The sequence below is a fragment of the Cupressus sempervirens genome, chromosome 4 (genome assembly GCF_028749045.1).
Source record: "Cupressus sempervirens isolate cs-2001-9-10 chromosome 4, ASM2874904v1, whole genome shotgun sequence".
Classification (NCBI taxonomy): Eukaryota; Viridiplantae; Streptophyta; class Pinopsida; order Cupressales; family Cupressaceae; genus Cupressus; species Cupressus sempervirens.
In genome coordinates, this window is record NC_143121.1 from 727194187 (window position 1) to 727208315 (window position 14129).

Consider the following 14129-nt stretch of genomic DNA (forward strand, 5'->3'; position numbering starts at 1 on the left):
ACACTTCTAACAGGGTGTTGAAATCCTCTAACAAGGTGAGACCTAATAGTCTTTGTAAGCCTTTAATAGGGTAGACCTTTCACAGGGTAGATCATGTTTCATGGTCAAAACATTGTAACCTTAATTGGATACACTTTATTACTGTTGTAGTGAAGATTTGTGGGTGTCATCCCCACCCTAGTTTTACCTTCTCACTTGGAGGGTTTTTGGGTAATCATATCTGGTGTTATATGTGTATGAATGTTTACTTTCTTACATGATTTAGATGTATGTGATTTACATGTTATTTTAGTTTACACATTGAATGCATGAGATGGATGTGTGGTGAAAGTTTTATGGGTCAAAGTTTAAACTGCTGATTCACACCCCCCCCCCCCCCCCCCCCCCCCCGTCTTAGAAGTTTACCTTTCCTATTGTAATTCCAACATTTATTACTACTGAGTATTTCTTTAAATATCACTTGATTAAAACTTTTGGGTGCCAACCCTCAGGAAATAGGCACTGAGTTATGGAAAAGAAGACCCCCTCTATATGCTACCCTACCCTACCCTACCCATCCTCATCCAACAATGAGTGCCCGTAGGCATGCATAGTCCCAACCCAACCCCAATAATCATAACTCTCAGAAGTACCATGGAAGATCGGGCCTCACAAGTCACCCAAAAAATGTACACACACGTACTCATGTGTGGTGTACTACCATCACAAAGATCATAACACAAGGACTGGATGAGAATACAATGTAGAAATATGCTCAACAGAAAATAGACTCGAGAGGAAAGATGTGATACACATCCCAATGTAACATAAAAGTGCAAAAATAGTTTGACTAACATCCAAGTAGATGATCCAAGTCCACGACCAACATCATGCCAATAAAACCCAAGAAAATAGGTTGGCATGCAAAATGAGGTAAAAACCCTAAAATCTAGAAAACTTTGAAATTGAAACCCATTTGGTCTTTGGACACAAAAACCTCAAAAATCCAATAAAATTTGGGTTCGAATGCCGTATGCAAAAAATGGCTAGCATAATGGTGCGAAACCCCAAACCCCAATCCTAAAAATAGGGAAAATGTTCATACCTGACCAACCAGGCAAAACCAGCAAACAAAAATGGAGGGGAACACTAGTTCTCAACCTCCTAACAAACTACTACTAGAAGCAGAAGCTAAAATGAAGCAAAAAAAAGAAAATGGGAAAGCCCCACCTGACAACCAAAAGGGATAAAATAGAAAATAGCGAGGTAAAATAAATAACTCGCAGATACTACCAAAAAAGGCAAAGCAAGGTCTCCCCAAGTTGGATCCAATGAGTTTGTCCTCACAAAGATCCTAGGCCCATAGCTCTCACAAAAAATAGAAAACCAATCATTCATAAAAGGATTTCAGGAAAAAAAAAGCTCTCCAATTTCTACATTGCGAAATTGAAAAGTGAGAAAACAAATCCCTTTTTCAATACTTATTCACTTTTTGAGTGAATAATTGATTAGGGCAAATAGCCAGTTAGACTAGCTAAACTCCAAATCAACCCAAACAAAAATAAGTTATCCCTCATAATAGGAATTCACCTAAGGCAAAGCTGCCAGAAATTAAATTTAATAAAATTTAAAACCCAAAAACCCAAAATCACTGAAATCTTATTAACACTTTCACAGTAATGCGAACCTCTAAAATGCACAGACATGCTCACTAGTCAAATCACATAATGCATATGAGTTTAGATTTAATAATCACCAAAAGGTTTAATCTAAATAATTAATTAAGGATATGTCGACCATACAAGGACAACATTTGTAAAATATGAATAGCTGAAGCATTAACTCCATGTGCCACTGCCGGAGATACAAATCATGCACACTAAAACACATGATCAAGATCAATTGCATATAATAACATAGCTGAAATAGTAAATGCATTAAATAACTAATTTAACCATTTATTCAATTATACCTAAATAATCCATTTACATCACTCTCATTCACATAAAGAATAAAGAGATAAGAATGAAGTAAATAACCATAGCATAAAATCCATCACATAACCTAATCAGAAAATACGTCCAAATACTAGATAATCATATATCATCATAGACATATTGTCATCTCAAAATGGCATCAACATGAAAATATGATAAATTGAACAACATAGCAGTAAAGCATCTATGGTACTGAAATCAAAGTATAACATGTGACGCTCAGGTCATCTCAAAGTACATATAATAAGAGTAGCAAGTATCTCTCGAATCAAAATGAACAAGGTATAGACTGCAACGACGAGAAGCACTACAAGATATATATGAAATGTTTGGACCATTTTGATAAATAGAATGAATGGTTGAATATAAAACTGAAACATTATTATAAGTGGGAATTGATGAAGGTAAGGAAACACATGGAACACTTGAAAGAATAGTAGATATAATTAGATTAGGAATGTTAACATCTCTAGGATTGATATTTAGGATGGAAGTAGTGATGATGGGTGGAGCATGTAAGTGGACACACTAGAAATAAAGACAAAAATGGACATAGAGGTCTCGACACTAGTACTAGGTAGAATGAAACCTATGTCCTATGCATAATCTATAATAGTCTTGACATGTTATTAATGAGATGAGAGGTATTACATAATTATTAGCATTGTGTTCATTATTATGAATTATCTTCTTGAAACCCTCTGCAACAAAGATGAGCTTGAGATTATAGTTTTCTTCTCCTAATCATTGCTCAAATTTTTCTAAGTCATCAAAAAGTTTTTAAGCTTGCATAGGAGGGAATATTAAAGTCTCATCTTCATCACGCGGCGAGTGGTAATATTGGTTCTCAATTATAAGAGGAATATAATTAGTAGGCATGTTGGTCTCACCAAGAATCCTAGGAAATATGGAGGACGCAAAATCAAAGGAACCCACACATCTACAACTTATCCTAATCAAAGTACTATAAGTAGGACTCAAGTTAAATAACACTTATGTGCACATGAGAATTAGACAAATACAGATCTAATGAACATATAATATTTGAAAGAGATATGAAAATAACGAAGAAAAATTAATAAAAAACACATGTAAACATCAAGCATATTCATATGTAATGTAAGGGTAAAGCACAAACCTATGTTACCCTTTTGCAAAGGAAAAGGCTAACAAAAGTAGAATTGTGCACCTTCAATGACATAAAACTAGTATTATTATTTAGAATTTGAAAATGAAGTTCAAACTAATGAAATGTGTAGAAATGGATGAAGTTTAGGATTATAATTTTTAATAATTATTTGGACTAAGAATTGATATATTTTTCTAATTTTTTTAGATAATTTTTTAGTTGCTGAAAAATGCTAAAAAATAGGGGTTTAGTTCCCATCACGAAACTATATGGAAATAAACTTATTTCCATTTAAACTCAGACTATGTTATAGATAACATATATAGCTAGAATAATCAAAAATGATTTTAGACCTATATTTTCTCTTATATAATGATTCAAATTTCAACTTGCATGAAATTGACGGTTTTTATCTCTCACCACAGTTTTCAAAACAAATATATTCTAACCAGAAGGAAACCATATATTCTGAAAGATGACTCTCTCCTCTAGAACTTCATATAATATTTAAATTATTTTGATATGATTTAATATTTTTTCTTCTAAAAATTGACTTATTTTTTAGTATTAAAATACGTGCTTGTAGAATTTTTAATTACAATATATTATATCTAATTAAAACACTATAAATTATACATGAGAATATTCTTGACTATGAGCTCTATAAAATGGTGTTTATATGTTACTAAAATAATATCATAGAAAATAGTAAGAGTTATTGAAATGCCAGTTTTCTGAAATAATTTTATTTCTTTAGTAATTGGATACAAACTAGTATAAAACATGCATTTAATAAACATTTCTAATTGGAAGAGTGTGAGACCATATATAACTTAGCTAGAATGAATTTGTCTAGATCATATATTTGAGCAAAATTTATTTTTGGATAGAAATACTCAAATTCAATCGTTCTGATAAGTCAGCTTGAAAAGTACACAACTTTGTACTTTTACCTGTAAATCATAAAAATTAGATCCAAATGCATACAATAGAGATCATGTAAATAGGATCTGATATTAAAATTATTTGAGAAGGGACGACTTCACCAATAATTATGATTGAAAAAAAGAAGCGACACATATAGGTAAAATTGCCTTTCCTTTTTATAATCACACATTTGAAAGGAAGACACTCCATTAGAACCAAGAGCAAGCTGAAGTGTTAGGTGAGACAATGATCTTTCTCTCAAAAGTGTAATGATATGAAAATGATGAAATGGTGTTATGTTAGTGATGAATTACACAAGTTACAAAAAAATAGAAATAAGAAACCGATGCAAACTAATAGAGAGTTTAAATGTATAGAAACAAAAACCACTGTACAATTCTTATATGTGGCTTAAATTTGGGGCCAAAACATAGGGTACAAGGTAGAAAAGATTTAGTGTATGTCTCATTCGATATACATGATTATTATCTTTTAATATCTCAATTTACATGTTATTAATGTGATGAGTAGTTTGCATGTTCCATTGGTAAAAAATTCAAATTTTCCATTGGTAAAAACTTCAAATTGTGCAAGTTGTGAATTAGCTACTCACAATCTTATAGTGGGATGACCCAGTTGTGCACTATCTTTATCCACATGATTGGTTTAGTGTTAATCCAACCTTTGTTAGTTGGCCTTGTCTATTGTCCTTTATTTATCGATATGTTTGCTTTGAGATTAGAGGATGAATTATTAGAATATTGATTAGTTTTTTGTTAGGTCTTGTGACATGTGAATATTTATTGGTTACACTATATGAGAATAGTTTTTAAAAATGATAGATTGGTAGTGTAGGATTGATTCTAATGGTTCTTTTGGCAATTGTATCATCTTACATTAGAGATCTTTGTTTCACTTATTTTTATTGATATGCAAGTTGTCTATAGATGTGGATGATATTCACTTCAAATATGATGATCATGATGCCACGTGTGACTCGATGTCACCATTCAATAGAAGTTGTTGGTGATTGTGTGGGCTCATCGTTGGATGATGGATGAGTTTCTTTAGTGTTAAAAGGTCTTTCACTTATGCAGGTTCACTAGTTAAAGATGTCATCTTCAATGAAATTGGAGACATTAACAACTTAGAGCCATAGAGGAATTGTAGTCATTGATTATAGTGTCATGACTTGTCAACTTTGACTAGTGATTCTTGGTATAGAGTATATTTATTATTGTCAAGATGCACTCTTGATTGCTAGCTTAGAGTTTTGGCACAATACAGTACTCTTTGGACCATGATATATTCACTTGGATTTTCTGATCTCTTAGGAGACAATGGTTAGATTTTCATGTCATGTTTTCACTCTTACAAATATTGAAAAATAAATGTTAAAAGATATGTCATTGAGATATGGAACAATAATGTCAAATATTGGCTATTTATATATCAGACCAAACGCAAGAAAAACACTATGGGCAATAGGAAGACTTAAAGCAATCTTCAAGAGGAATATTTCATAATGAAATAAGAACTCCAAAATGATCCAAAACACAATAAATAAATGATAAACTAATCTCGATCAAAAACTAAACGAGGAATCTACATGTTACTAAAACCCAAGGACTAAAGGTAAGAGATGTGATTTGGTTATGTAATGGAGAGACGACTTCAAAATTCTTCTTGATATAAATTAATAGCCTGAGAATAATCTCATATGTGGACCCAAAACAAATCGAATATCAATTTAATACTTTTAAATAAATATATTCGTTGCTAAAGGAGACAACTCTCAACATCATAATGTTAGAAGCCTCTGTAAAAGATTAATACTTTATAAAATCTCTAAACTAGCATTTGTGTTGGAATTATTTAGAATAACTGAGAGGGGAGGTGAATCAGTTATCCAAGGTCCAGATGTACAATTAAAAATTTTCACAACTTAGTGAACCCATATCCATAAAACATTTTCATCACGCATGCATCCATTAGATTATGAAATCACTTAAACTTGTAGGTTACTGCCAAATCAATTTGTAGAAATGTAAACATGAAACATAACAGATTCAATAACACATTTGACACAATGATTTAATATGGAAACCCAATTTGGGAAAAACCACCAGTAACATGCTACTCATTCTCACTCTTCTAAAGTGATGCCTTGTGAAAATCCAACCTTGTTAAAGGTTACAATGTACACTATTAAATGTGACCCAATTAAAGGATTTCAATCACGTAGTTAAGAGTGAGCCTTGTTAGAGGACTTCAAATCATTCACTTGGAATGTCACCCAGTTAAAGGATTTATAAATGACTATTAGGTCAACCTTAATCCAAAAGATTTACCCGAGACTGATACAATGATTAGAGAGTAACAGTAAGTCTTGATCTAACAAAAATTTACAACTTCATTTGTAGATTTCAAATCTTTATTTTAGTCCTTCATTTTGCTTGGCTTTCACACTCTTCAGCTCTGACAGCTTGTTCACCCTTCAAGCATCCATACCCTTAAGCCTTTTTACTTTGTTTGTCAATATAGTCTCTTCTCTTAGGTCACTGAATGAAGCAAATACCCTAGACTCCTTGTCTTCCTTAGGTTCTCACACATGACAACCCTTGCTTCTGACTAGCCATCTCTATAAATAGAGAATTAAGATATTTTGTAGTTCATCCTCTGTCATCCATTTTAGGGTTAGGTTAGATTAGGTAGAATTCAATGAATCTACCCCTCATTTCATTTCATTCCCTTTTAGAAACTTCTCCTTCAATCCTCTTTGCATTCGTCTCAAAATGGTTCATCTTGAATTTTGTGCCACCAACTCATCAATCTTATCTTCCACATGGTTCACACAATCCAAGAAATCAAATTTGTTGGCTCGTAGTCATCGAAATCTTGATCTTTCTCATAATGCTGACACTAGGCATTAGCTAACTTCTGATGCTCAACACATACTATGTTGCTTAGCATCCTTTGTCAAAACACTTGGCACGAACTAAAATTTATTGGTGCTTGACATCAACTAAAATTTACTTGGCTTACACTATTTCACTCAGCATACACTGAAATTGACTTTGCTCGGCTCCAACTAATTTTCTACTCGGCTTGCACTAACTTTGCTTGGCACCTACTACCCACTCGGTCAAGCTTGGCAAACAAAATTTGTTTAACTTGTTCTTCTAAACTTACTCAATGTAACCAACCTTTGCAACCCTAAGTAGATTATCAATGCACTATAATATCACTGACTTAACTGATTCTTGTATTTCTTTTCATATCATAACTCAACCTTTCCTCTAGGTTCTATTGTTACCTCATTCGATCAAAAATCATTTTCATCAATCAAATAAATGATAGTACTTAAATCATATCAGCAATTGTCTTACCAGCAAGTAGCAGGTTTGATATCAGTGACAAAACAATGATTGAAACCCATTTATCATACTTGTATCAATCTATTTTCAACAATTTACACCGAATGAGGTGCAAAGGTGTAGCTGATAGTGATATATGCAAATTATTTTTTGTCGTAATTTCTAAACATCACAAATTAAGTTATGAAGATATGATGAATTCAATTCTTGTGAGTAAATCTCACTCCTAATATATAAGGGCTAAGAATTTGATTTGAATATCTCCATAGTTGTTATTTTACAAATTTAGACCTTGGAAAAAAGAGTAATAATTTCATCTTGCTAATTCTAGGCTTTTGTGTAGGTCGATATAGTTGTCTTCACTTTTGTTAGAGATGATTCAATCAAAAAATAATAATGAAAGACCGAAAATTCTATTAACAAAAGCTAAATCGTATAAAATAAAAGTTTCTAAAGCTTAATCAACAAATGCAACCTACAAATTATTTTGTATTACTAAGCAAATAACTTTAAGGTTTCATATTTCTAAAAAAAATCATCAATCTTAATAAATTGCAATATAAATATGAAAACATAAATCTGAATTTAAAAATTTTGTTGAATAATAATTTTCAAATTACTTGATTTGGAACAACATTTAATTTTTTTAAATATATATAATTTTATTTTTTTAAAAACATTTCTCATAAAATAACAATATAATATTTATTTTGTACTAAATAATTTTTTAATTTTTAAGGACTTTTTACGACTAATAATATAATACAAAATTAATATATTCTCATTGAAAATTATTTCAAATTTAATACCAATTTTAGATAAATACTAATCATATTTAATACAATGTGTTATAAAATGATCATCATTTTTAAATAAAAAATAAAGAACAATAATTCCTCAATTTTTTTATCTAATTATATTTTAAAATGTCTAATTAAAATCAACTTATCTTTAACTATTTCTTACATCAAATATGCAATAATTTATATATCAACTAAACAACTACACTTTCTTGTATTTTTCCTACAACATCCTAATATGTTTCAAATTCATTGTTAAATAACTAGCAATCGCACCTTAGTGTGCAATAGGTACTTCGTAGAAGTATGGAAGGTCATATAATAATTTGTTCATGTGTATTTTTTTCCCTCTTATCCTCTCAATATCTCAGCTCTCTGTCTATATATCTCTATTTATCTCCCATCCTCTTAATCTATTTTCATCTCCATTTCTAGCTCCCCCCTCCTCCACACCCCCACACCACCTAGTTCCCCCCTCCTCCACTGCCGTCACACCCCCCTACCCACCCATGCCCCTCCTCCCTTCCATATCCCTCTTCTTGTCAATCTCAATCTCCATCTCCATCTCCACAGCTCTGTCTATCTCCTTAAGCTATAGATTGCACCACAGACTATTGGTCTTGGGTATTTTTTAACAAACAACATGCTCAATAAACCACGAGTACATTCTTGGGTCCCAAGTTCCCATTGAATCACTATTCCAAGTTTTTTGATCTACCATGGATGCTCTTTTGATGTTACTTTTAAGTGCGCTTTCCATGATTTTCATCTGCACTCTTCCTCATTCTCCAAATCATCTCTCGTGTCATTATCAACACAAACAATACGAATTGCTCGCGCAATTCAAAACCACTACAATTTCCACGAATTCCACTTGTTGCTTGACTAGACTCCCTTTCAACACTTATGTAATTGGACTAGTCTTATTTGTCACTCCAAATCTCACTCTATATCTTCTATATATTTACCTCAAGCAAGTTTTTTGGCACCATTTCTCATGTATTGGGAATCTCTTTTCTCTGAGAACCCTCGATGTCTTGGGCAATTACCTAACTAGCACTCTTGTGGAATCTCATTGGTACTATTAAATGTATCTTTTGGAGTGTAAATTTGATTATAGGATGCTAATTGGTTGTATGCTTTCTACTCAATCATTGACTACACTCAATAGTGTATGAAACAACTTGGTAATAAGAGGTACCTATCTTGCATGAGGAGTTACATGTTTGGGAATTTTTGGTGAGATGGTTCATATATTTCAATCTATTGCTCACCTTATATGATCACTATTCTAGAATGGAACTTCAAAATAGGCATACATATATAGGATTATTAAAAAAATAGTATATTAGAAAAGAAAAGACACCTACTCAATCCTTGTAGACATAATGAATACAAGGTAATAGAGGCACAATATGGATTTTGGGATTGTCCACGTATGGATATAAGGGCAAGGGACGGGTAGCATTGCATGTTTTTTCTCACACCTAAAATTTAATTTGCTAGAAAAGATTCCAAAATCTCTTAAAATAAATTAAGCAATTGATATAAAAATCAAATACACTAGTTATTTATTTCAATTACTACTTATAAAAAAATAAAATACACTTTTCAACACCTTTTTAATATCCGTTCATGGTTTTTCTCACACTCAAATTTGAATTTGTTTGAAAAACACACAAAATTTTATAAAAGAAACTAAGCAATAGATATAAAAGTCAAATACACTAGTTATTTATTTCATTTAATAATTATATAAGAAATCAAATCATACACTTTTCAACTTCATCTTACACTTTTTTATAGGCACTAGCTCTGGCAGGGCCAAAATACACCCCCCATTGTCGGACTTGATGACATGGAAACTCATCATAAAAATTTAATCATCATAAATAAAAATATATTTATATCATTAATCTTTCATAAAATTACATTGAATTAAAAGGAACATGGAAATAGTGACATAACGCTTCACATAATGGATGCTTCAATTGGAGTCTAGAGAAATTGACTAAGAGTTGGGTAGTAAAAACGGATGGAGTTTCCCATGTCATCATCCCATGACCATGCGAAGCGCAACAATGGGGGGTGCATTTTGGCCCTTCCATAGCTAGTGCCTTTTTTATATCCATTCATAGTTATTGAACAATTATAGATCATTGCTACCTCGATTTTATAGAATCAAATTATTTTTATAAAAAGTAAAACTATATAACTTCATTTAACACATTTTTAATCATTTTAATCGAATCTAATTTGTAAAATTGTCATACTAAAACTATGTAAAATAATTTCATTATAAAAATATTAAAAAACACAAAATATATAATTCAACTTCATTTTATACCTTTTTAATCATTTCAATCAAATCTAATTTGTGAAATTGTCATGCCAAAATTATATAACCATTTTAATTCATCAACTATTTTATTTTTCAACTCCGATCTATTTTTTTTATTTCAATAGAATATATTACCAATCATGTATAATTGTTTTTTTCCTCATAAAATAATATAAAAGTCCTTAATTTTTTTTTTTTTTTAATTCTTTTTTCTCTTGCATCTATTTTTCGGAACAAACATATATATAACCAATGCAACATATACATGTTACTAATAACTCTGCCATTTTTGAGCGATGAGAAACTCAAGGTATAATATGTTCCCCTTTTCCTCATCTATGATAATCATAGAACTCTTATCAAGCCATTATTAAACGAGATCCCTATACCAAAAAGACAAACTTGAAAATAAATAAAAACATTTTAATCACATTAACAATAGAAAATTTTAATAAGAAAACCAAGGCCAATAATCAAGAGTTGCTAAGTATATGAAAATCAATATTTGCCTAAATTAGCTAGTAGAATGTTAGCGACCTCACATAATGATTCAACCACGTCTCATGGAATGCATTTGATTGCGAGAATTTGTAGAAAATGCATTGTTCAGAACAAAGATAAACTCTGAAAGTGCCCTCATCTTGAGAAAAAACATGGAAGCAAAAATATGCCGCTCAACAATTAAAAAATTGGAACCCCTTTAGGAGATCGGGCTAATCCCCATCCAAAATGCACTAAAGACAAAACAAAGTCAAACTACTTTTTTTCCACATTCACTAAAACTTAGTGATTTTTTTCCACTTTTTTTTTGTTGTTTTAGACTACAAACTATGCAAATCATGAAGATCAAACATTGAAATTTTCAAAAAAATGCATGATGTTTTGGATTTTTTGAAAATTGGTCAACTATACAGTTTGGATGGAGGATAGCCGCGTCCCTAAGAGATATTGGTTGGATTGGTAAAACATGAACCAATATGACTATTCGATCAATGATGGAGTATAATTGCTTTATAGCGGAGTCAAGAGGCAAAGCTCTCGTCAACAGAGCGACAAAAGCCTCCTTTTCAGTAAGGAATGGTAGTGGAACGATCAAGATGAAGCAAAGGGATATGACAACACTACCACCAAATAGGTTGTCAGCCTTTGAACTTTTGAGTGCTTATCATTTACGATCACATGAGGGAGAGAGTTTGCCAAGACTGTCCCTGCGCTCCCCTAACTTTATCATCTTGCTTCCTTCTCTATCTTACATATCTTTAAAGGCATATCACCGATTCAATTGAATGGCCAATTCAACCAAGTTGTCAAAGTCTAAAATCCAGGAAAAGTAACATCTGTATCATGAAAATCAACGAAAAAACACAAAGGCATCACCGATTCCAATTCAATTGAATCGCCAATTAAACCAAGTTGTCAAAGTCTAAAATCCAGGAAAAGTAACATCTGTATCATGAAAATCAACCAAAAAACACTCAATTCGAAAGGGCTACACGAAATCCAGGAAAAGCAACATTTGTATCATGAAAATCAACAAAAAATGCAAAGGCATCACCAATTCCGATTCAATTGAATCGCCAATTCAACCAAGTTGTCAAAGTCTAAAATCCAAGAAAAGTAATATCTGTATCATGAAAATCAACCAAAAAACACTCAATTCGAAAGGGCTATACGAAATCCAGGAAAAGTAACATTTGTATCATGAAAATCAACGAAAAAACACAAAGGCATCACTGATTGCCAATTCAACCAAGTTGTCAAAGTCTAAAATCCAAGTAACATCTGTATCATGAAAATCAACCAAAAAAAAACACTCAATTCGAAAGGGCTACACGATTTTCCACTCAAAAAGGGCAAAGTGATATCAACGCTTCCTGTAGATGTAGATCTAGTCATATAATTACTGTCATAGCACGAAATGACCGTAAAATTGAGAGCAACAGTGGCTGAAACGAGGCCAGCCGACACTCTCAATGGTTGCATAAGCCTGATAAAATTTGAACATTCATGTTCTCCCCACTACAGACGCAGCTCTCTTCGCAGTTGCATATTCTGAAATGGTGAGGACAGCTGTGAAGAGCAGCAGAAAATTGGAGACATCGAGTAAGGAGGCCCTCTTCCCACAACCTTGGAAGACAGATCCGTCCTTTCTGTCAGCATAGCATCAACTACCATCATTTCATTTCCCAATTTCCAAATTGATGTTGGATCATGCGGCTTTGTTCATTTTTGGATCCCCAAATTTTGTTGTGGGATTGTCTTGGCTGGGAATTATTGGTCAAGTTTGTTATGTGATGTGTGTATATTAATTAATATTCCATCAGCTTTCCTCATTGTTGTTGAAGAGTCACGCTCCAATATTAACTCATTTTTTTACAATGTGCTGAGATTAGTGAGACGGTCATAAAGGATCTATGCCCATCTCTGTAAACACTAATATGGACTACACATCATATTTACTCAGTGACCCATTATTTATGTAAAGTAACATACGATATAGATGACAAATCTAGTCTCATAATCTCTACCTGAGGACAAATCGCAAATATGATGGACATTTATAATAAAGATGACACAGATCTATAAATTATTATGCCTAAAAGTCCTCAAGTAGCTACTGATATTCTATCGCCTAAGTAATGGAAAATGAGTGCAACGTTGGGATCCTAAAAATGAACAAGGACGCATAGCGTCAAGTTCCTGCCGAAAGCTTGTAAGATCAAAGTATTAGAATATTAAAAATGTATGCAATATAGCTAGGTCCCGTAGTTGTATCTTGCTTCCGCTGTTGCCTTTACAGAAAAAGATCCAAATTCTTATGTTCGTGCCCTTTCAATAGTAGGGGATAGACAGATTCTGACCCAGGCTTACAGAGAGGAGGGCATCCATTTTATATATTATATACGTTATACAACCAGTCATCTTAGTAGAATGTCAAATGATTTCTTAATACTTATGTATGTTTAGCTTAAGTCATATATAATTCAAGTATTTAGATTCTCCTTTAAGCAAAATTAAATTGTAATTTACAATGTTCAATTGGCAACTTTTACAAAAGAATTTTATTCTAAGACTTATATGTTTATATCACTATTTTATGACTTTTATTAAAGTTATTTTTAATTTTTGTAATTAACAAATATAAAGATACAAAAAAATGATATAAAGCTTTATTCCTTTATTTGTTAAACTAATTCACATTATAAAACTAGATTTTTCAAATATTTACATTGTAGAAAAGTCTAAAGTTAAGGAGAAATATATTTTAATTTAATTTTTCAAGAAAATATATGTCAAAACATGAAGAAGATATTCTTACATATTGTCAAACTTATTTATTTCATTTCAGCAAGTTGTCTTATCATATTAATGGTAGCAAAGATATTCTTATATATTGTCAAACTTATTTATTTCATTTGAGTGAGTTGTCTATCATATTAATGTTAGCTATAAAGTTTCAACCCAAAAAAAATTAAAGTGAAAAAATAAAAACTAACTCATGACTGTAGCAAGGATGCAACCAATAAGATTAGAAATAAATACTTTTTTGCAAATTAGTAAAATATCAATATATTTTAG